The 20053-nt window shown below is 39.9% G+C and overlaps 1 protein-coding gene and 1 pseudogene across 7 annotated transcripts in view; one reads left to right on the top strand and one right to left on the bottom strand.

Moving 5' to 3' along the window:
* The window catches only part of TLCD4 (TLC domain containing 4), a 94901-nt gene that overhangs the window by 73560 nt on the left and 1288 nt on the right, over positions 1–20053 (bottom strand). The window lies entirely within an intron of this gene.
* Positions 11754–13966, top strand: LOC105885765 (polycomb group RING finger protein 5 pseudogene; annotated as a pseudogene). Its single transcript, XR_012917143.1, has one exon. The product of XR_012917143.1 is annotated as a polycomb group RING finger protein 5 pseudogene (transcript).

Here is a 20053-nt window from a genome sequence, read left to right as displayed (position 1 = left end):
CGCTCATAGCAACCTCAAACTCCTGGGCTCGGCTCCATGTGGTGGCTCACGCCTGTAATCCTAGCTCTCTGGGAGGCCGAGGTGGGAGGATCACTCAAGGTCAGGAGTTCCAAACCAGCCTACACAAGAGCGAGACCCCGTCTCCTACTAAAAATAGAAAGACATTAATTGGCCAACTAAAAACATATAGAAAAAATTAGCCAGGCATGGTGGCACATGCCTGTAGTCCCAGTTACATGGGAGGCTGAGGCAGGAGGATCACTTGACCCCAGGAGTTTGAGGTTGCTGTGAACTAGGCTGACCCACAGCACTCTAGTCCGGGCAACAGAGTGAGACTCTCTCTCAAAAAAAAAAAAAACTCCTGGGCTCAAGCAATCCTCCTGCCTCAGCATCTCCTGCAACTAAGACTACAGGTGCGTGCCACCACACCCAGCTAATTTTTTCTATTCTTTTTTTTTTTTTTTTGAGACAGAGTCTCACTTTGTTGCCCAGGCTAGAGTGAGTGCCGTGGCGTCATCCTAGGTCACAGCAACCTCAAATTCCTGGGCTCAAGTGATACTACTGCCTTAGCCTCCCGAGTAGCTGGGACTACAGGCATGTGCCACCATGCCCAGCTAATTTTTTCTAAATATATTGGTTGGCCAATTAATTTCTTTCTATTTATAGTAGAGACGGGTCTCGCCCTTGCTCAGGCTGGTTTTGAACTCCTGACCTTGAGACTTTGAGCGATCTGCCCGCCTCAGCCTCCCAGAGTGCTAGGATTACAGGCTTGAGCCACCACACCCGGCCTAATCTTTTCTATTCTTAGTAGAGATGAGGTCTTGCTCTTGCTTAGGCTGGTCTCAAACTCCTGAGTTCAAGGGATCTTCTCGCCTTGGCCTCCCAGAGTGCTAGGATTACAGGCGTGAGCCACCACACCCGGTCTATCATGCAGATGTTATAGCCTGTTTTTAAGTCAGTCTGAAAAAGACACATTTATACGGAGTTATAAAATGGCTCAAAGATAATGAAATGGGAGGGATGAGATGACCTGGCAGGTGTCCTCCATGCAATGCATAATTTTCTATTGAAACACAAAATTTTTCTCACGCCTCTTACTAGTTATGTGTCTTTGAGTAGGTTACTTAACTTTTCTGAGCCTCAGTTACTTTATCAATAAAATTATAATAAGATTTTGTCATTTTAAAAAAGCTTTCAGGAGAATAATACTTACCTAATGGGGTTAATGAGGGCCAAGAGTTTAGCACCGTATAGACCAAATTATACTCGATAAACATTACCCCGTAGTAGTAGTACTAGTAGTACTACTAACTATAAGTCCCTCGAGACTCAATCTTGTTTATTAATAAGTGTATTCCTTCAATCAATCAACCAAAGTGTGTTAAGTATCTATTTATGCGAGGTTTGTGTGGATAATAACATAGTCCTTGTCCTCAAGGAGTACAGGCTAGCAGAGGAGATAACAACTTAAAACAAATAATTACATGGGATATAAGAAGTAAAAATAGAGTTATGTGAGTACAATTGATAAAATAACTAACCATGTGCAGAATGCACACAACGCTTACAGAAAGGGATTATAAACGTAAATTTGAGCTGAATCTTAACAGGTGAGCAAGCAACCACTAAGAAAACACAGTTTGCTAATAATTATTATCCTAGATCATTACGTGTGTTAATTTGCACAAGAGGCATATAATAATGGTGAATTCTAATTGAGTACTTACTATGTGTCAGGCACAGTTCTAAAGACCATCAATATCAGATTTTATGAAGAAAAAAATCCTGAGGCTTAGAGAAACCAAGTAACTTTCGCAAGATGATACAGCCAGTAAATGGCAAAGCCACGATTCATCACAGAAAACCTGTTTTCAAACTGAGGAAAGATCATCTCAATTTTTCTAATAGGAGAATCAAAACCCAGAGAGATTAGATGATCTCACAGGAGAGATTTATTAGAACTTGGGTGTCTGGTTTTAAAGCCCAGGCAAATGGGGAGGAAGAGTACTCCAGAATGAAGGGGAAGATGCAAAACCATGCAAGCATGGAGGAGCCTGGCATGCCCTCAAGAACCACAGATGTTTGGAACTCCGTATGCATTTATGGAAACAGCAGCAGAAGCTGAGGGCACTAGAGTAATCAAAGATTATGAAAAATAAATTATGCCACACTAAATTATATAGACTCTGCTCAGGAGGATATGAGAAAACAAGGAAGGATTTTAAGCAAGGGAATGAGGAGATCAAAGGTTTAGAAACTGGAGTTATGAGGCAGCAAAGGCTAGTGTTATGAGATCAAGAGTTTTGAAGTCAGACAGACTGCCACTTATATTGACCTTAGGAAAGAGAACCTATTCATCTGTTAAATGAATATAATAATAGGGCTGTTAACGAAGTTTAATGAAAGAACATAGGTCACTACGCTACAGATCTGATACTGTACTTCTGATCTAGTAAGCATTTAATAAATGATGGTGGTAATATTGTTTATTGCTATTAATGTTGTTAGGATACAAACATATTGAGACCTAGTTTAGGTCTTTTTTTTTAAGGTTTATTTATTTATTTATTTTTTGTTAAATTATTTTTACCTTTTTAAAACTAATTTTTTAAAGTTTTACAGGCTGTATATCAGAACCTTTTTTTTTTCAGCATATTATGGGGGTACAGATTTTAAGGTTTCAATAAATGCCCATTTCCCCCCTCCCCCCCACAAGTCTGAGTCTCCAGCATGACCATCCCCCAGATGGTGCACATCTCACTCATTATATATGTATATACCCGCCCCCCTCCCCCCTGCCCAATACCCTATTACAGCAGTACCTATGTGACCACTTAGGTGCTGTTCAGTTAATACCAATTTGCTGGTGATAGTTTAGGTCTTTTTGAAGAAAGAACATATTAAATACACTGACTGATGCTCTTTTGCTTAGGTTGTTTAAAAATAAAACCAGTGCTGCTTGATTTATTCAGGCATAGTAGACTGATCTGTATCAAAATAGCAAACTACCAGGAGCACAAAGAATACCTGATTTGGGGAATGGCTTGAAGTTATGCATCCAGTTTACCAAACATTCTTGTGTCCTTACTGTGTATTAACACTGTATTAAGTGGTACATATATAAAAATAGTTAGGACACAATCTCCTTTCACAAGGAGGCAAGAGTCTACAATGCAGTTCTTTTGGTTGCTTTCCTTTGTTTCCCATCCCTGGCCTCCTCTCTGATTTACAACCTTACTCACCCCTTAGGTATTTGCACTACTCCTGTGGAAGTAAGTGATCTTAGTTTCTCTACTTCATTACCCCCATCTTGGACTACTTCCTTTCCTGGCTCCTCCAGCTGGACAAGTCAGATCACACCTTGTCTGATCCAAACCAGTATCTTTCCCTGGTTCCAAGACACCTTGCTACTATAGCAAAGTTAAAGCAAACCTCTCATAGCTGGTACTAGAATTCTTATTAGAGGAAAACACCTTGATGAGTCATTACATGGAGATGGTGTGCTTGAGAACTCAGGTTAGTAAGAGGATAACAAAAGAGAGACTGTTCTATATCAGAAATTAAATTGGGATCAGTAGGGTGACTATAGTTTACAATAATGTATTGTGTATTTCAAAATAGCTATAAGAGAATCATTTTGAAAGTTTCTAGCATAAAGACAAATATTTAAGGTGATGGATGTCCCAATTATACTGATTTAATCTTCACAGATTATATAAATGTTTTAAATTACCACATGTACCCCCAAAATATTTACATCTATTATGTATCAATAAAGAAATATTTTTTAAAGGAAAAAGAAGTTAGATATGGTGGCATATGCCAGTTACTCAGCAGGCTGAGGCCAGAGAATTGCTTGAGTTCAGGAGTTCAAGACCATCCTGGCCAACATAGCAAGACCCCAACTCAAGTAAAAATAAATAAATAACAAATAGAAAGAAAAAAATAAGTTAACTTGAGGGTATGGAAAGAGTTAGGGACAACAGAGAAGAGAGAAAAAAGAAAGGGAAGGCAGATAACTTTATCACATATGCCTAATATATTTTTAAAATGTATAATATTTGAAGTTATTTGTATTTCTTTAATTTCTTGCATTTACCTCAAATCTCCAGCAAGCTTTTCATTACCTCTAAATTCCCACACTTCCCCACGTGAGGACAGGTGGTGGCAGGGTAAGTGAAGAAATCATAGAATGGGGCCAGGTGCAGTGGCTCACTCTTGTAATGCTAGCATTCTGGGAGGCCAAGGTAGGATTGCTTGAGCTTGAGAGTTGGAGACCAGCCTGAGCAAGAGCAAGACCCTGTCTCTACCAAAAATAGAAAAATTAACTGGGTGTGATGGTGCATGCCTGTGGTCTCAGCTACTTGAGAGGCTCAGGCAGGAGAATCACTTGAGCCCAGGACTTTGAGGTTACAGTGAGCTAGGATGATGCCACTGTACTCCATCCAGGGTGACAGAGCAAGACTGTCTCAAAAAAAAAAAGGAAAAGGAGCAGAATGGAGACAGCAACCTAAACAATGAGACAGTCGATAAACAGGATGCACGAGTGGGGGCTGAGGTAATGCTAAAATCAGATGCCTAGAAAACTGGCAGAATGCTTCATGAAGTGCTATGCTTTATAAGAGTTGTGTAATAGGGGCTTGAGTCAATATTATCTAGTTAAAAAACAAAACTGATGATCCCAGCTGATATCTGGGTCATGATTTCCTCAGAGTTATTGACAATTTGGCGTTACTTCATGGTTTGCCTTTCCAAAATCCCTACCACCCCTTCCCCAATGCTATCCACCATTGTCTTACCCCCAGGCTACTACAACAGTCTCCCTGAGCAAATATTTTCTTAAAGGGTCATATATACTAGTAAGTGGTTCAGCTTTGTAGGCCAGATGGTCACAGTTACTCAACTCTGCACTTAAGGCCTGGAAACAGCTATAGACAACACATGACTGAATGAGTATGACTGTGTTCCAATAAATCTTTATTTACAAAAGCAGGCAAGCCTTCTGTCCTGCCCTTTGTGCTCTCCACACTGTTGTCAGGGTACTCACTCTTTCTAAATGTTACCTCTCTGCTTAAACACTTGAATGGCTTCCCATTGTCCTTAGGATAAAGTTCAAATTTCTTAACTGGATAAACAGATTTCATACCATTAGCCCCCTCTAGCCACTTCTTGGCTCTAGCTCAGTTTTCCAGCAATATTGGAATACTTTAAATCCCCCTAAGTTCCTGGTTCTCTCTTCCTCTCACACATTTGCATATGCTGTTCTTTTGGCTTGGACTATTCCTCTCTCCCCACCAGCCACATTCACCACCACCCCTTCTCCTACCCCCCCCCCAGCTTATTGTGCCTATTATCCATATTTCAAGTCTCACATTAAATGGAACTTCCTCCAGGAAGTTTTCCCTGATCCCCTAAGTTCTTACACAATGTTGAGATGGCTGGTTTAATTGTATGAATCTCTTATTTGTCTGAAGCTCTGTAAGAACAACAAACTGGTCTGACACTTACTGTTGTGTAACAAAGTGCTCAATAAACGACTGGTGAATAAATGGATTCTTGATTTATGAAAAAGACAAAGAACCAACCTAAAAATGGAGGGGGTCCTCAAAGGCTAATTGGTGGAGAATAAGCTGGGATTGTTTCAAGTGTTTCCTCTATTCCAAAGCCTGCTGTTACAGCACTTTCTGCTCTGCATTTGTAGCTTGCAGAGAGGTGTAGCTTGCAAACCCATCTCTGAGGACTTTCTGATGCAATGACCAAAGTTTTGAATGGTTCTATTTGTCTTTATCTCCAAACTTATCTATAAACTCCAAACTTATCTATAAACTTCTGTCTTTATCATCCTATGGCTCCTGATCTCTTACCTCACGTCCTATTTACAGTCTTTTATATATCATACTTTAAATTTGGCAATTTTTCTCTCAAAGAGAAAGGCTTGCCTTTCTGACCAATATTCACATTTCAAATATCATGGACATATTCTTTATGGGCATATTCTTTGTGCCATGTCTATTGGACTTAATCATTCAGTCCTCACTCAATCCTCACAATAATACTATGAGAGATTTCCATTCATTAATCCCATTTATGGTCGATATAATTAAGACCTAAAGAGGTTAAGTAATATGCCAAAGTAACAGAACAAGTGGCAGAGCTGATAGGTGAAGGAAGAAAGTCTGACTCCAGAGCTCAAGTTTGTAACTTCACACTACTATGTAGTTTCTCTAGAACCATGTCTGTTTTTTTACCTCTTTGAAAATGGTTCCTCTCTAACCCCGGAAGTCTTCTATAGTACTCCTGCAAGTTTCATCCTAAATTCCATGGACAGTATGGTTGAATACAAGGCAATTACATACAATAACATTTATTGGCCATAGTCACTGTGCTAACAGTTAACTCATTGAACCTTCGCAGACACTATTAAGAAAGAGTATCTCTGTTTCATAGATGTAGAAATACAGGCACAAAAAGGGAAAATAATGTGTTCAAGGTCACATAATTAGTAATGAGAGGAGCTAGAACTTAAACCCATACATTCTGACTCTATGGCCCACATTCATGGGGAAATAGAAAGCCTAAAGAATGCCCTGGCCTCATAGGATAGGCAAGGTTGAGTGATTCAGGTTTTAACTGTCCAGGATAGGAGATAAAGGAGTATGTCTTAGTTATTTATTGCTGCCTAACTATCACAGAACTTAGTGGTTTAAAACAATTATTTACTACCTAACAATTCTGTGGGTATTTGGGCTGGACTTAGCTGGGAGGTTTTTCTGCTGGTTTTACGTGGGCTTACTCATGTTGTCATGCTGATTGTCGTGCTGACTCATGACAGTCAGCAGGTAGTTTGGTAGGGGCCTTGATGGTTCAAGATCATCTCTCTGATGATCAAGACCAATTCATGGATGTCCAACCTGTGCAGTTGCATGTAGCTCACACTTAGAAGGGTTTGTTGTACTGCTGTTGCCATCTGAAAATTCTTAATAATTATGGAACAAGGGTCCTCACTGGACCTTGAAAATTATGTTGCCAGTCCTGCTGGCAGTTGGTGCTGGATGTCAGGTGGGCATCTTTCTTCACCTGGTCTCTCATCTTCAAAAGGGCTAGCCCAGGTTTCTTCATATGATGACAGGATCTTTCCAAGGGAGTGAGAGCAAGGCTTCTTAAGGTCTAGGCTCAGATCCCACATCATCACTTCTGCTGCATTTTATTGGTCAAAGCAAATCACAGGCCAACCTGGATTCAAGGAGGTAGAGATCTGGAGCGCACCTCTTGATGGGAAGAACAGAAAAGTCACATCGCACAGGGGTATGCATGGGAAGTTGGGATGAGTTTGTGACCATGTGTTGCAATCTACCCTAGAAAAGGTATGTGTTTAAGGGGAAAGAAAATAATTTCAGTTTTGGACATGTTGTGGTTGAGGTCTCTACTGTGGTACATCTATGCAAAGGTATCCAGTATTTGGGTAATATGGGTCGAACATCAAAGAGAATCCTGGTTAAGCATACAAATTTGGAGGTCGTCAACAAATTTGGGAGTCGTGATAGGTTTCTGAATAAACAGATCAGAACTGCCAGGAAGACTGCATTAAATTAAGGTAAAGGCTAACAAAGAGATACAGTCAATCCCCCAGACCAACCAAACACCTGAATGGACTCTTCTTCCCATAAAGCTCAACCTTCCTTTCCATGAGGAGAGGATCCATCTAAGATCCTATCTACTTTCTGCAGCCAGCCCAGGGGCCATTATCTCTGGGAAAAGTATGGCCTGCTCTTACGGATACTTCTAGTCCAGTGAATTATAAACTAAAAGAAAGTTGCTCAATTCCCACTTACAAATTGTGCAAGGGTGGAACAGGAATAGAAGTAACCATGATAAAACATTCCATTTGAAAAAGAAAAGAATGGGAAACTTGCAGTAATTAGTAGTCCATTTTTTTTTTTTTTTTGAGACAGAGTTTCGCTTTGTTGCCCAGGCTAGAGTGAGTGCCATGGCGTCAGCCTAGCTCACAGCAACCTCAAACTCCTGGGCTCAAGCGATCCTTCTGCCTCAGCCTCCCAAGTAGCTGGGACTACAGGCATGCGCCACCATGCCCAGCTAATTTTTTCTATATATATTAGTTGGCCAATTAATTTCTTTCTATTTATAGTAGAGACGGGTCTCGCTCTTGCTCAGGCTTGTTTCGAACTCCTGACCTCAAGCAATCCGCCCGCCTCAGCCTCCCAGAGTGCTAGGATTACAGGCGTGAGCCACCGCGCCCAGCCATCAGTAGTCCTTAATAGTTTTATTTTATTTTATTTTACTTTATTTTTTTCTTCCCAAGCAGAAATCCCTCCCCTGGCCATAGAAGAAATACCTCGATTAACCCATCTGGATGCCTTTTGTTAAGCCTTCAGGGCCTCTGGTTGTACCATCTGGGAGGTTCTTCTTTGTCCATTATCCTTCAGGTTCAAAACTGAAGTGGATGCTGGAGACTGCTTTAGGACATGAAAAATGACTGGCTTTTTGCAGGTGAGATTTGTGGTTTCTTTAGCTATACAATTTCCTCAAAAACGTAGTATAGCAGTGCCCCCTTAACAGTGGGGGATAAGTTCCAAGACCCCCTGTGGATGCCTGAAACTGCAGGTAGTACCAAACCACATTGCCATCAATCAGAACACATTTCTGTTCATTTCTTCCACCCACAAATTCAATGCCTTTTCCATCTTAACTAAGCAGTAGTCATACACTGTGGTCATAACTTTTGCAGTTTGAGGTGTGACAGCAAAACTAGCACAAGTTTCTTTTTCCGTCTTTACAATTTCATAGTTAGAATATTTGTTCTTACTGTAGATCTTAGTAACCTTAGGGTATTTTTTTTTTTCATTTCTTAGAAAGTTGAGAACTTTCACCTTTTTACTTAAAGGAAGCACTTTACAGCTTCTCTTTGACTTATTTTATTGCTAACATGACTATTCTTGTACTTTGGGGCCATTATTAAGTAAAATAAGTGTTAATTAAATCCAAGCACTACAGTACCATGACACTCAATATTATAACCTAGATGGCTACTAAGTGACCAATGGTTGGGTAGCATGTACATCATGGAGACATTAGACAAAGGGACGATTCATGTCCTAGGCAGGATAGAGTAGGACAGTGTGAGATTTCATTGTGCTGCTCAGAATGGTGTGCAATTTAAACCTTAAGAATTGTTTATTTCTGTAATTTTTCATTTAGTATTTTTGGAAAACTAAACTATAGATAAGGGGGGACTACTGTAGGCTTCTGTGCTATTTGTCTCCAGTCCATTACACGTGCCAGGAACCACACCGAATGTTCTTTTCTGAACCTACCTCTTCAACTTACTTATTCTCTAGTTTCCATGCTCTACTCATTCCTCTTCCCATAGTTTTAATGGTGGCTACTATGACATAATCAAAAAGAGACAGTAACACCCTTAATCTGATCTTTGCTGCAAGACTACGTCTTTTTCTTTGGTTGAAGAATCTTTTTTTTTTTTTTTTTTTTTTTTTTGAGACAGAGTCTCACTGTGTTGCCTGGGCTAGAGTGCCATGGCATCAGCCTAGCTCACAGCAACCTCAAACTCCTGGGCTCAAGCAATCCTGCTTCAGCCTCCTAAGTAGCTGGGACTACAGGCGCATGCCACCACACCCAGCTAATTTTTTCTATATATAATTTTAGTTGGCCAATTAATTTCTATTTTTAGTAGAGACGGGGTCTCGCTCTTGCTCAGGCTGGTCTCGAACTCTGACCTTGAGTGATCCACCTGCCTGGGCCTCCCAGAGTGCTAGGATTATAGGCGTGAGCCCCCCCCACGCCCTGCCTTTGGTTGAAGAATCTTAATGGGAGGCCTTCAAGGTCTCTGCCAAGAACAGTCTTATCTCCTGTTTGGACTACAAGAAATTGTTGGATTTTCCAACTCTGGAGGCCTCAATTTTCTGCACATTCTTTATTTCCTTCCATCTCTGCTTGCAAACACACTATTTCTTATGTGAGCTCATTTCTTTCCTTAGAAAAACCTTGCTAAATGCAGCAAGGAAAAACCATTATACATTTATATTCTGGTTCTTTCCAAATGCTTCCCCTAAAGTTCAGCCATAGAAGGAACATGGTAATCCTTCTAAGTTAAGTATGTAAGATTTTACCGAATATTGCATCATGGCATAAGAAGGATCGACAGTTTTCCATTCTGATACATCTGTTTCCTCACTGCCAGTTTTCTGAGCACTTAGATAACACTATATGTTTTTGGATTTTTTTAGAAGTCTCCATTTCCAGGTATCATTTATGTATTAGTTAAAGGCTAAATTATTATAATAAAGAGATCCTAGAATTCAATGACATAAAGAAAATTCTCATTTCTTTCCCTCTTACTTACAGGTGGGCCTATAATGGCAGGACAGCTCTAGTCTATGTCATTCAGGACTCAGTTTCCTTCCTTCTTTTTTTTTTTTTTTTTGAGACAGAGTATCGCTTGTTGACGAGGCTAGAGTGAGTGCCGTGGCGTCAGCCTAGCTCACAGCAACCTCAAACTCCTGGGCTCAAGCAATCCTTCTGCCTCAGCCTCCCGAGTAGCTGGGACTATAGGCATGTGCCACCATGCCCGGCTAATTTTCTATATCTATTAGTTGGCCAATTAATTTCTTTCTATTTATAGTAGAGACGGGGTCTTGCTCTTGCTCAGGCTGGTTTTGAACTCCTGACCTCGAGCAATCCGCCCGCCTCAGCCTCCCAGCGTGCTAGGATTACAGGCGTGAGCCACCGCGCCCGGCTTCCTTCCATCTTCTTTTTCCATCCTTGTAACCAGTGCCTTGTTTTTCAGTGCCCAATTTTGAAATTTTCTTCCCTCTTCCTTGTTATGTTCTTAATGAGGAAATACTGATCTTTACCCTCATTTTTTCCACCAGGCACTCCCTTGTACAAGTTTCCCCTATCAAATTATGTATTGTTTCGAAGTTTCAGAGACTGAGTCTTGAAACAATCCAGGCACTCACCAGGAGATTACCTCAAGGCTGCAGTTAATCTATGGATAAACAGACTTTGAGGTAACACCAGGCCATTCACCAGGTGGAGCAATAATTCAACACAATCATCAAGACAAGTCAGGCTGACTAGCACCTCCTTGCCACTCCACATGCCCTTCATATCAAGTTCCCTTTTTAAACCCCTCTCCTCAGCCTAAGACTTCGAAATGGTTTCTTTGAGGCATCCCTCCTGCTACCTCTGGAATAAAGTCACTTTACTTTCATTACACCTCATCCTTGTTATTGGCTTTTGCAAGCAGCAAGCAGCCAAGTCTGTGCTGGATTACACCCTCTTCTAGGATGTCTTCCTCGTTTTTATGGTCATGGCTGTCACAGATATGTCCATGAAGGAGAAAGAAAACAGTCCAAGACAAGCCATCTTCCTTTAAAAAGGTATGGTGATGACGTTGTATTCTTTGCTTCCAGTTATATTCCATTGGCAAGAATTTACCCACAAAACTTTTATACCTAGCTGCAAAGGAAGATAAGAAATACGGTGACCAACCAGGAGGAAAATGGAATTTAGGGTGACAACAATTAGTCCGCTACAAAAGTAAGAATCCTTAGGAATACAAAGACCAGCGGCAGGATGTGGTGGTTCAAGTCCGTAATCCTAGCACTTTGGGAGGCTGAGGCAGGAGGATCACTTGAGGTCAGGAGTTTGAGACCAGCCTAAGCAAAAGCAAGACCCCATCCCTACTGAAAATAAAAAAAAATCAGCTGGAGATCGGCCGAGCCGGGTGGCCCCGCGGAGCCGACGCGTTCCCGCCTGCAGGGGGAGGGCGGACGGGGCGTGGGGACCCGCCAGGCCGTGGCGGGCGCTGTTTCTCTTCCACTTTCCTTTGCTCTGAGGCCGGCGCGCTGGCGGGCGAGGAGCGGCGGCCGCTGGATATGGGGAAGCAGAACCACCAAAAGGAGTGATGATCAGCGATCTCATGATAAATCTGGATGTTAGTTCTCATGCCTCAGGACATCCTCTTAGGAACACCACACCAGCTCCTGGGATCAGACTTGCATCTACTTAGTGTACCCTTCTTTGCCTGAACTAATAAAGCCAGTCTTAGCTAACCACGAATGGCTACCCAAAGGAAACACTTGGTGAAAGATTTCAATCCTTACATTACCTGCTGTATCTGTAAAGGGTATCTGATCAAGCCAACGACAGTGACGGAGTGCCTCCATACCTTCTGTAAGACTTGTACTGTCCAGCACTTTGAAGATAGTAATGATTGTCCAAGGTGTGGCAACCAGGTTCATGAGACAAATCCACTAGAAATGTTAAGGTTGGATAATACACTCGAAGAAATTATATTTAAGCTGGTCCCTGGACTACGAGAACAAGAACTTGAGCGTGAATCTGAATTTTGGAAGAAAAATAAGCCTCAAGAAAATGGACAAGATGATACTTCAAAAGTTGACAAACCTAAAGTAGATGAAGAAGGTGATGAAAATCAAGATGATAAAGACTATCACAGAAGTGACCCACAAATTGCTATCTGTCTAGATTGTTTACGAAATAATGGGCAATCAGGGGACAATGTAGTAAAGGGTTTAATGAAGAAATTTATTCGATGTTCTACACGTGTAACTGTGGGAACTATTAAAAAACTTCTAAGTTTAAAACTAAAACTTCCAAGTTCTTATGAGTTGGATGTGCTGTGCAATGGTGAAATTATGGGGAAGGATCATACTATGGAATTCATCTACATGACAAGATGGCGACTAAGAGGCGAAAACTTTCGGTGTCTGAACTGCTCAGCTTCGCAAGTCTGCTCTCAGGATGGCCCTTTGTATCAGTCATACCCTATGGTATTGCAGTATCCACCAAGAATTGATTTCGGTTAGACCAAGGGGCACAAATCTCTGAGATGAATCCTGCACTGTTTACTCGTCGACAGATTGCACAGTTAATGGTGTGTGGACTAGAGGGACACAACCAGATTTTCAGCATGCAAATAAGGCCATTGTCTATCTATAAATTGTCAATTACATTTATGTTGTTTCTATTAAGAGCAAACCAAGTGCCATTCTGCTACTGGACCGTCTGCATAGGGTATTTGTGCTGTCTCACAGTGTGCAAGTCCTAGCTGAGATCAGTTAAGTGTGCAGCCATGATTCAGGCTTCTGAATATTTTGCTTGCCTGTTCCAAGATTGTTCTAATGTTTAATTACACTGGTTAAAATGGCTCAATCTTTGTGGTGTTGCAGTTTTCACATACTTAGTATTTTATTAATTCTTGTTTAAATAGAGTACTGTACAAGAAACTAATAATTATCTTGAAATTGTTTTATATGGAAATATATTTAGAAAAGTGGTTTTTGAGCCACTATCCTGTTCTTGGTAAGCTTTTTGTGTAAAAAAAAAAAATAGTTAATTCTTGAGTGTGCAAGTCTGTTTGCAAAGAATTTCGATTATTTAACATTAGAGCACATCATAATTGTAGACATTCTAAGCATCTGTCAGTGTAGTCTACTAATTGCACAAGGAAGGCATGTTAGCCCTCCAGATTGAAAATGTATGTGACTTTTTGGAGAACTGAAGTTAGATTCACAACCATTCAAAATGTTGGCAGCTGATCACATTTACTTCTAATAAAATTAATGTGTAAGTAAGGTTAATCTTCTTTCATAATGCCTTATGACAAGTGGGTGCTGCTTCATGAAACTTCATTGTAAAGCCCATTTTATGTATGTATCATTACATTGTTGCTGTCATTTAATGAGTGCATTGTTTCTCTTTTTAAGTTGGCCTTAGGTACATGTTATTGTGGCATGCAGAGGGTTATGATTTTAAATATTAGGATTTTTAGAGCATATAACATTAGCTATTTTATGGATTTCAAAAGTCTCAAAACAGTTATAGATTAAAACTGTTAGTTATCTTTTACATTTCCAAACCATATGCATAAAATAGAATAAATGCTGTGTAGAAGATAAACATGTTAACCAATATTAATGGTTTAAGGGTATTTTCTTTTAGATCCTGTAGTAATCAGGAGGAAATGGGATTATCATTTTATACATGAGTTCATTAAGGTCAGAGCTATGATAATGTCTTGTGTTTTGCAGTTTTAAGTCTTCCATTCATTTTGAGGTTACTCTGCAAGTCAAAGAAAGTCTTGTTACCTTTAATTATATTAAAAACTTCATTTAAAATATTTAAAAAAAAATCAGCTGGGCATTGTGGTGTGCACCTGTGGTCCCAGCTACTTGGGAGGCTGAGACAGGAGGAACATTTAAGCCCAGGAGTTGATCATGCCACTGCACTTTACCCAGGGTAACAGAGCAAGATTCTGTCTCAAAAACAAAAAAAACCAAAAAAACAAAAAGAGGATAAATGAGAAGTTTGTTTCTTAGAAGAAAAGCAAATGAGAGTCTAAAAAAAGTATATGGCAAAATGTAGCTGGTGGGAACCCAAATCTCTATTTTATTATTTCCAGTACTTTTATTTATTTTATAAGATTTTTCTTTTTAATTTTAAGGGAAGTAGATAGAAAATGAAAGGCTCAAGAAGAATATTGAGATAGGACAAAAGCAGCAGGAGGAGAATCAGAAGAAAAGGGAGTAATCAAAGACAATGGAAGAAAAAAAATTCTTTTTAAGTTTCTTCAATTACCTAAGAGAAAGATAAGAAAAGGAAATGTTCTTCAGGCTTGAAAACCCAGTGGTTATTGGAGAATAATGATGGCAGATGCTAGATTTCAGTGAATCAAAAAGTTAAGAAAATGAACAAAGAAAAATGAGACAGCAAACATAACGTGATCTTTTCTAAGAAAACTGGCTTTACATTCAATGAAATTCAGTATCCCTTCATGATAAAAATCCACAATAATCTAGGCATAGAAGGAATATATCTCAAAATAATAAAAGACATATACAACAAACCCACAGCCAACATTATACTTAATAGGGAAAAGTTGAAAGCATTCCCACTAAGCACTGGAACAAGACAAGGATGTCTACTTTCACCACTCTTATTCAACATAACACTGGAAGTCTTTGCCAGAGCAATCAGGCAAGAGGAAAAAATAAAAAGAATCCAAATTGGAAAAGAAGAAGTCAAATTATTCCTGTTCACTAATAATATGATCTTATATCTAGAAAACCCTAAAGACTCTACCAAAAAATTTTTAGGTTTGATAGATGAATTCAGTAAAGTTTCAGAATATAATATGCATGTTTAGGAATCAGTAACATTTCTATACCCAAATAAATCCAGTCAAAAACCAAATCAAGAAAGCAATCCCAGCCGGGCGTGGTGGCTCACGCCTGTAATCCTAGCACTCTGGGAGGCCCGGGTGGGCGGATTGCTCGAGGTCAGGAGTTCAAAACTAGCCTGAGCAAGACCCTGTCTCTACTAAAAATAGAAAGAAATTAATTAACCAACTAAAAATATATATAGAAAAAACTAGCTGGGCATGGTAGCGCATGCTGGAAGTCCCAGCTACTCGGGAGGCTGAGGCAGCAGGATCACTTGAGCCCAGGAGATTGAGGTTGCTGTGAGCTAGGCCAATGCCACAGCACTCACTCTAGCCTGGGCAACAAAGTGAGTCTCTGTCTCAAAAAAAAAAAAAACAATTAAAAAGAAAAAGAAAGCAATCCCACTTATAATAGCTACAAAAAAAGAGTACCTAGGAATATATCTAACCAAGGAGGTAAAAGACCTCTACAAGGAAAACTAAAAACACTGATGAAAGAAATTATGAAAGAGACAAACAAATGGAAATATGTCCCAAGCTGATGGATTAGAAGAATTAATATGGTTAAAATGACTATACTGCCAAAAGCAATCTACAAGTTCAATGCAATCTCTACTAAAATAGTGATGTCCTTTTTTACAGGATTATTTTTTATTTTTATTTTTTATTTTTTTAAAGACGGGGTCTCACTCTTGCTCAGACTGATCTCGAACTCCTGAGCTCAAGCAATCCTCCCTAGCACTCTCCTCCTCCCAGAGTGCTAAGATTATAGGCGTGAGCCACCACGGCCAGCCCATTTTTTATAGGATTAGAAAAAACAATTCTAAAGTTCATACACAATCAAAAAAGAGCCTGAGTAGCCAAAGAAATCTTGAGCAAAAGGAACAAAACTGGAGGCATCACATTGCCTGATTTCAAGTTATACAAGCCTAATTAATGTAACCAAAATAGCATGGTATTGGTATAAAAATAGACACATAGGTCAGTGGAAGAGAATAGTGAACCTGGAAATAAAGCCACATACTTAAAGACTAAGATGGCCCACAGTTGTAGCTGCCCACCATATATATATATATATTTTTTTTTTGATTGAACATATATATAATGTACATTTTTGAACAGTTGGAAAAACAGTGCTTTGTATCTTAGACTGGAAAAGTTTTCCTGAAGTTCAGAACTTCTCTTGGATGTGATGGTTGACTCCTATGGCAATGAGATCCTGGGGCCTCCAGAGACAGTGCCTCCATCTCAGTAACTGCCACTTCTGCATGAGATAGCTGGCTTGTTCCCTGGAGAGTCAGGGGATCTAACTGAGTGGAGAGATGAAGAAGGACAGGAAAATACCTTAGCCATAGCTGAAATTTGGGCAAAGCCCCAAATTTTAGAATATCCACTGGGGGGTGGGGAGGATGGAGGTGGTCAATGAATCAATAAATATGAATGGGTAAGAGACATATGAATAAGCAGTAGTACAACTTATAAACTTCGGCACCTTTGTTTGGCAGACTAATCTGGAAATGTAACCCTACCTTCCATTCCAAACTCCTATAAGAGGAGACCCAGGGTCAACAAATTTCTAATTAAAGTTGGTGCTGATTCTTCAAAGTGACAGAAAAGCAGGGATCTCCTGTTCTTATATGATAAGGCCAAACTTCCTTTAAGAAAAGAAATATTACTTCATGGAGGAAGGATTAGGCTGTGTTGTTTCCGAGGAAACTGAACGCTGCTTATTGCAATGTGTGCTTGCAATCTAGGTGACATAGCTCACGTTGGTAGGAAGACTGGACCGCCATTTGGGAGATTCACCTTCAGACTTATTTATGGGGCTGGAGCCCATTATCCTCTGGAACCCCAGGTACTGAGTACTTATTCAGATGAAGTCTGAGGCATTAGAATATGGAATAATAAACCAAAGGATGAAACTTTTGATGGGAAATGGTTGAACATTTCTGAAGAAGGGAGATGAGGCCACCCGACTGAGAGGTTTGGAAGAAAGAAATGCAAGGCTGAGAGGAGGCATCAGAGGAGTAAAGGGAATGTTTGCCTGTGACACCTAAACCTAGAAGGTCCCCCAACTCCTGGGTGGTTTGTCAGCCCTTTTAGAAAGATCGCTGGAGAGCCACCTAGTGGCGGCTGACAGCAAAGGTTGGCCAAGATAGGGCTAACCAAATATGCCCTGTTTATTTGTGAGCTTTATCAGAGAAAGGATCTGTTTCTATTTGTATTCAACCAAGCTCTCAGACACTTGGACACTCTCTGGGTCAGTATATTTTAGAGGTATCCGGTATGCACAGGGCAGTGTCATTCTAGGGAAAGGCCTGTGTCAGTACCTGATTTCTGTGCCATGGCTGAGGGGAGATGCTGCCTCCATATGCAGGCAGGAACCTCCACATAGTCCACCAAGAATAGGCTGCCTGGCCACATGGCCAGGATGACCGCCTCTCAGCATCTGAAATGTAACTTTGTGCTCAGCAGAAGGCTTCAGTTCCGTCACATAGTCCGACTGCATAAAAATAGAGTGGGAGTGGAGTGCTCTGGTAAAGGGATAAAAGGTGTGGTTAAAGACTGGGTGCCATTTTAATGTGGCTGGGCTGTCTGTTTAAAGGAGTTATGCTGAGTCCGACTCATTGAGGAGGTGTTTTATTGATTTTGCTTTTATTTTTTAATGAGAGAGACTTGAGACTTGTTTTATAGGCTAAGGGTAAAGACACAGTGAGGTCCTGTTGCTGCTATAACAAGTGAATAAAGAAAAAAAAAGAGGCACAGTGAGAGTCAGTGGCTCAAGATTCAGGAAAGAGAGGGCATTACTGATAGAGGAAATGACCATAAAAGGTTGTATTTAGAGTATAGCACCTTTCCCTAGAAGCAGACCAAAGAAACAAAAAAGAAAGAAGAAAAAAAAATTAATAAAAAAAGAAAAAAAAATAGAGTATAGCACCTTTTCAGAAAGGAAAAATTAGAGATTCTTCTAAATTATAACTTAAGACAGTTATTCCACAGTTTCCTTGGGAAATATTAATAAAGCATTACAAAGTGTCAATGCTTTCTCAGGTTCATTTAGGTTATCTTTTAACTTATCCCAAACAAATACAAGCAGCAAAGAGCCCACTGGAATACTGGTATGGAGGAGAAGGGAATTGTAAAATAGCTAAGTCACCTAAGATTTATATCAAAAAAGTGTGTCAATAAGTTAACAAATTGAGAAGCGATTCACAATGAATAGGGCACCTAATGTTGATGAAAGATGAACAGGATATTAAATAAGTCATTGAGACATTGAAAAGAAACCAGGTTAAAAGGCACACAGCAAGAGCTATCCATCTATCATTATAAAGTATATTCATTGATTATTTACACACAGTAACACTAACCTTTAAGCAGCACATCTGTATATTTCACTTTTTAAATCCCCTTCTTACTGTAAAATGTGTTCTCATTAAGTGCCTTCCCTAAGATCACTATATTCCTGAAGCCACTAGATGGCCATAGTACAGACACAGGAAGTCAAGTCCAAGAACCAGCAGTGTTAATTTAGGATAGTATAGCCTCCATTTCCTCACCTACAAATCAGAGATAATAATAGTACTTAAGTTCATAGGATGGTTGATTGTGAGAGGTAGTTGAGAAGGTATATACATGGCTTATTAAATGGTAGACAGCATGTATTATTATATATATGAATTTCACAGGAAGTTTGTCATGCTCCTTCTTCATATAAAGTTAAGGAATAATGAATAGTCAGGTAAGAGTGAAGACACAATTTGTGCATTTCTATCAAGGATGAAAAGCTCTGTGGCAGCAGAAAATAATTTGAGAGAGAGATAGAAAAATGAGTTGGTGTACACAAGGAAGGAGAAAAGAAAACCAGTGCAGATGCAGGCAGAGGCTTTGGGGGAAGAGAAGATTGGACTGAGGAGAAAATAATCCCAGCACTTTGGGAGGTGCAGGCTGGAGGATCCCTTGAGTTCTCCCAGGAGTTCCTGTCTCTACTTAAAAAAGATTTCTTTTAAAACAGTATAATGTGGGCATCTACCCAAATGATCCAATGACACTCTATAAAAAAGACACCTGCACTCGAATGTTTATAGCAGCACAATTCATCATTGCAAGGCTGTGGAAACAGCCCAAGTGCCCATCAATCCAAGAATGGATTAATAAAATGTGGTATATGTATACCATGGAGTACTATTCAGCTCTAAGAAACAATGGTGATATAGCACATCTTATATTTTCCTGGTTAGAGCTGGAACCCATACTATTAAGTGAAGTTTCCCAAGAATGGAAAAACAAGCACCACATATACTCACCAGCAAATTGGTATTAACTGAACAGCACCTAAGTGGTCACATAGGTACTACAGTAATAGGGTATTGGGCAGGTGGGAGGGGGGAGGGGGGAGGGGGGCAGGTATATACATACATAATGAGTGAGATGTGCACCATCTGGGGGATGGTCATGATGGAGACTCAGACTTGTAGGGGGAGGGGGGGAAATGGACATTTATTGAAACCTTAAAATCTGTACCCCAATAATATGCTGAAATAAAAAAAAAACAGTATAATGTAGTATGATACTTCCCGTGATAGTCTGGGAATGCATTTTTAAATAAGATTTAAATGTCTTGTTAAATTTGGGCCTGATAAGGCATTTTGACAAGGCTAGGACAAGGGATTTATAAACATATCTAGAAAGACACATCGGGGATAAATGAACATAAAGTAAAAACAAAGGATAATAAAATGGTGTCTTAGTAATTTCACTACATATTCACCTTAAGGCTTGAATGAAGATGACACATACACACAAACACACACACACAGAGTATCCTTT

The sequence above is a fragment of the Microcebus murinus genome, chromosome 2 (assembly GCF_040939455.1).
Source record: "Microcebus murinus isolate Inina chromosome 2, M.murinus_Inina_mat1.0, whole genome shotgun sequence".
NCBI lineage: Eukaryota > Metazoa > Chordata > Mammalia > Primates > Cheirogaleidae > Microcebus > Microcebus murinus.
Note: the sequence above shows the minus strand (reverse complement) of the source record. Positions and strands in the feature narration are given on the sequence as shown.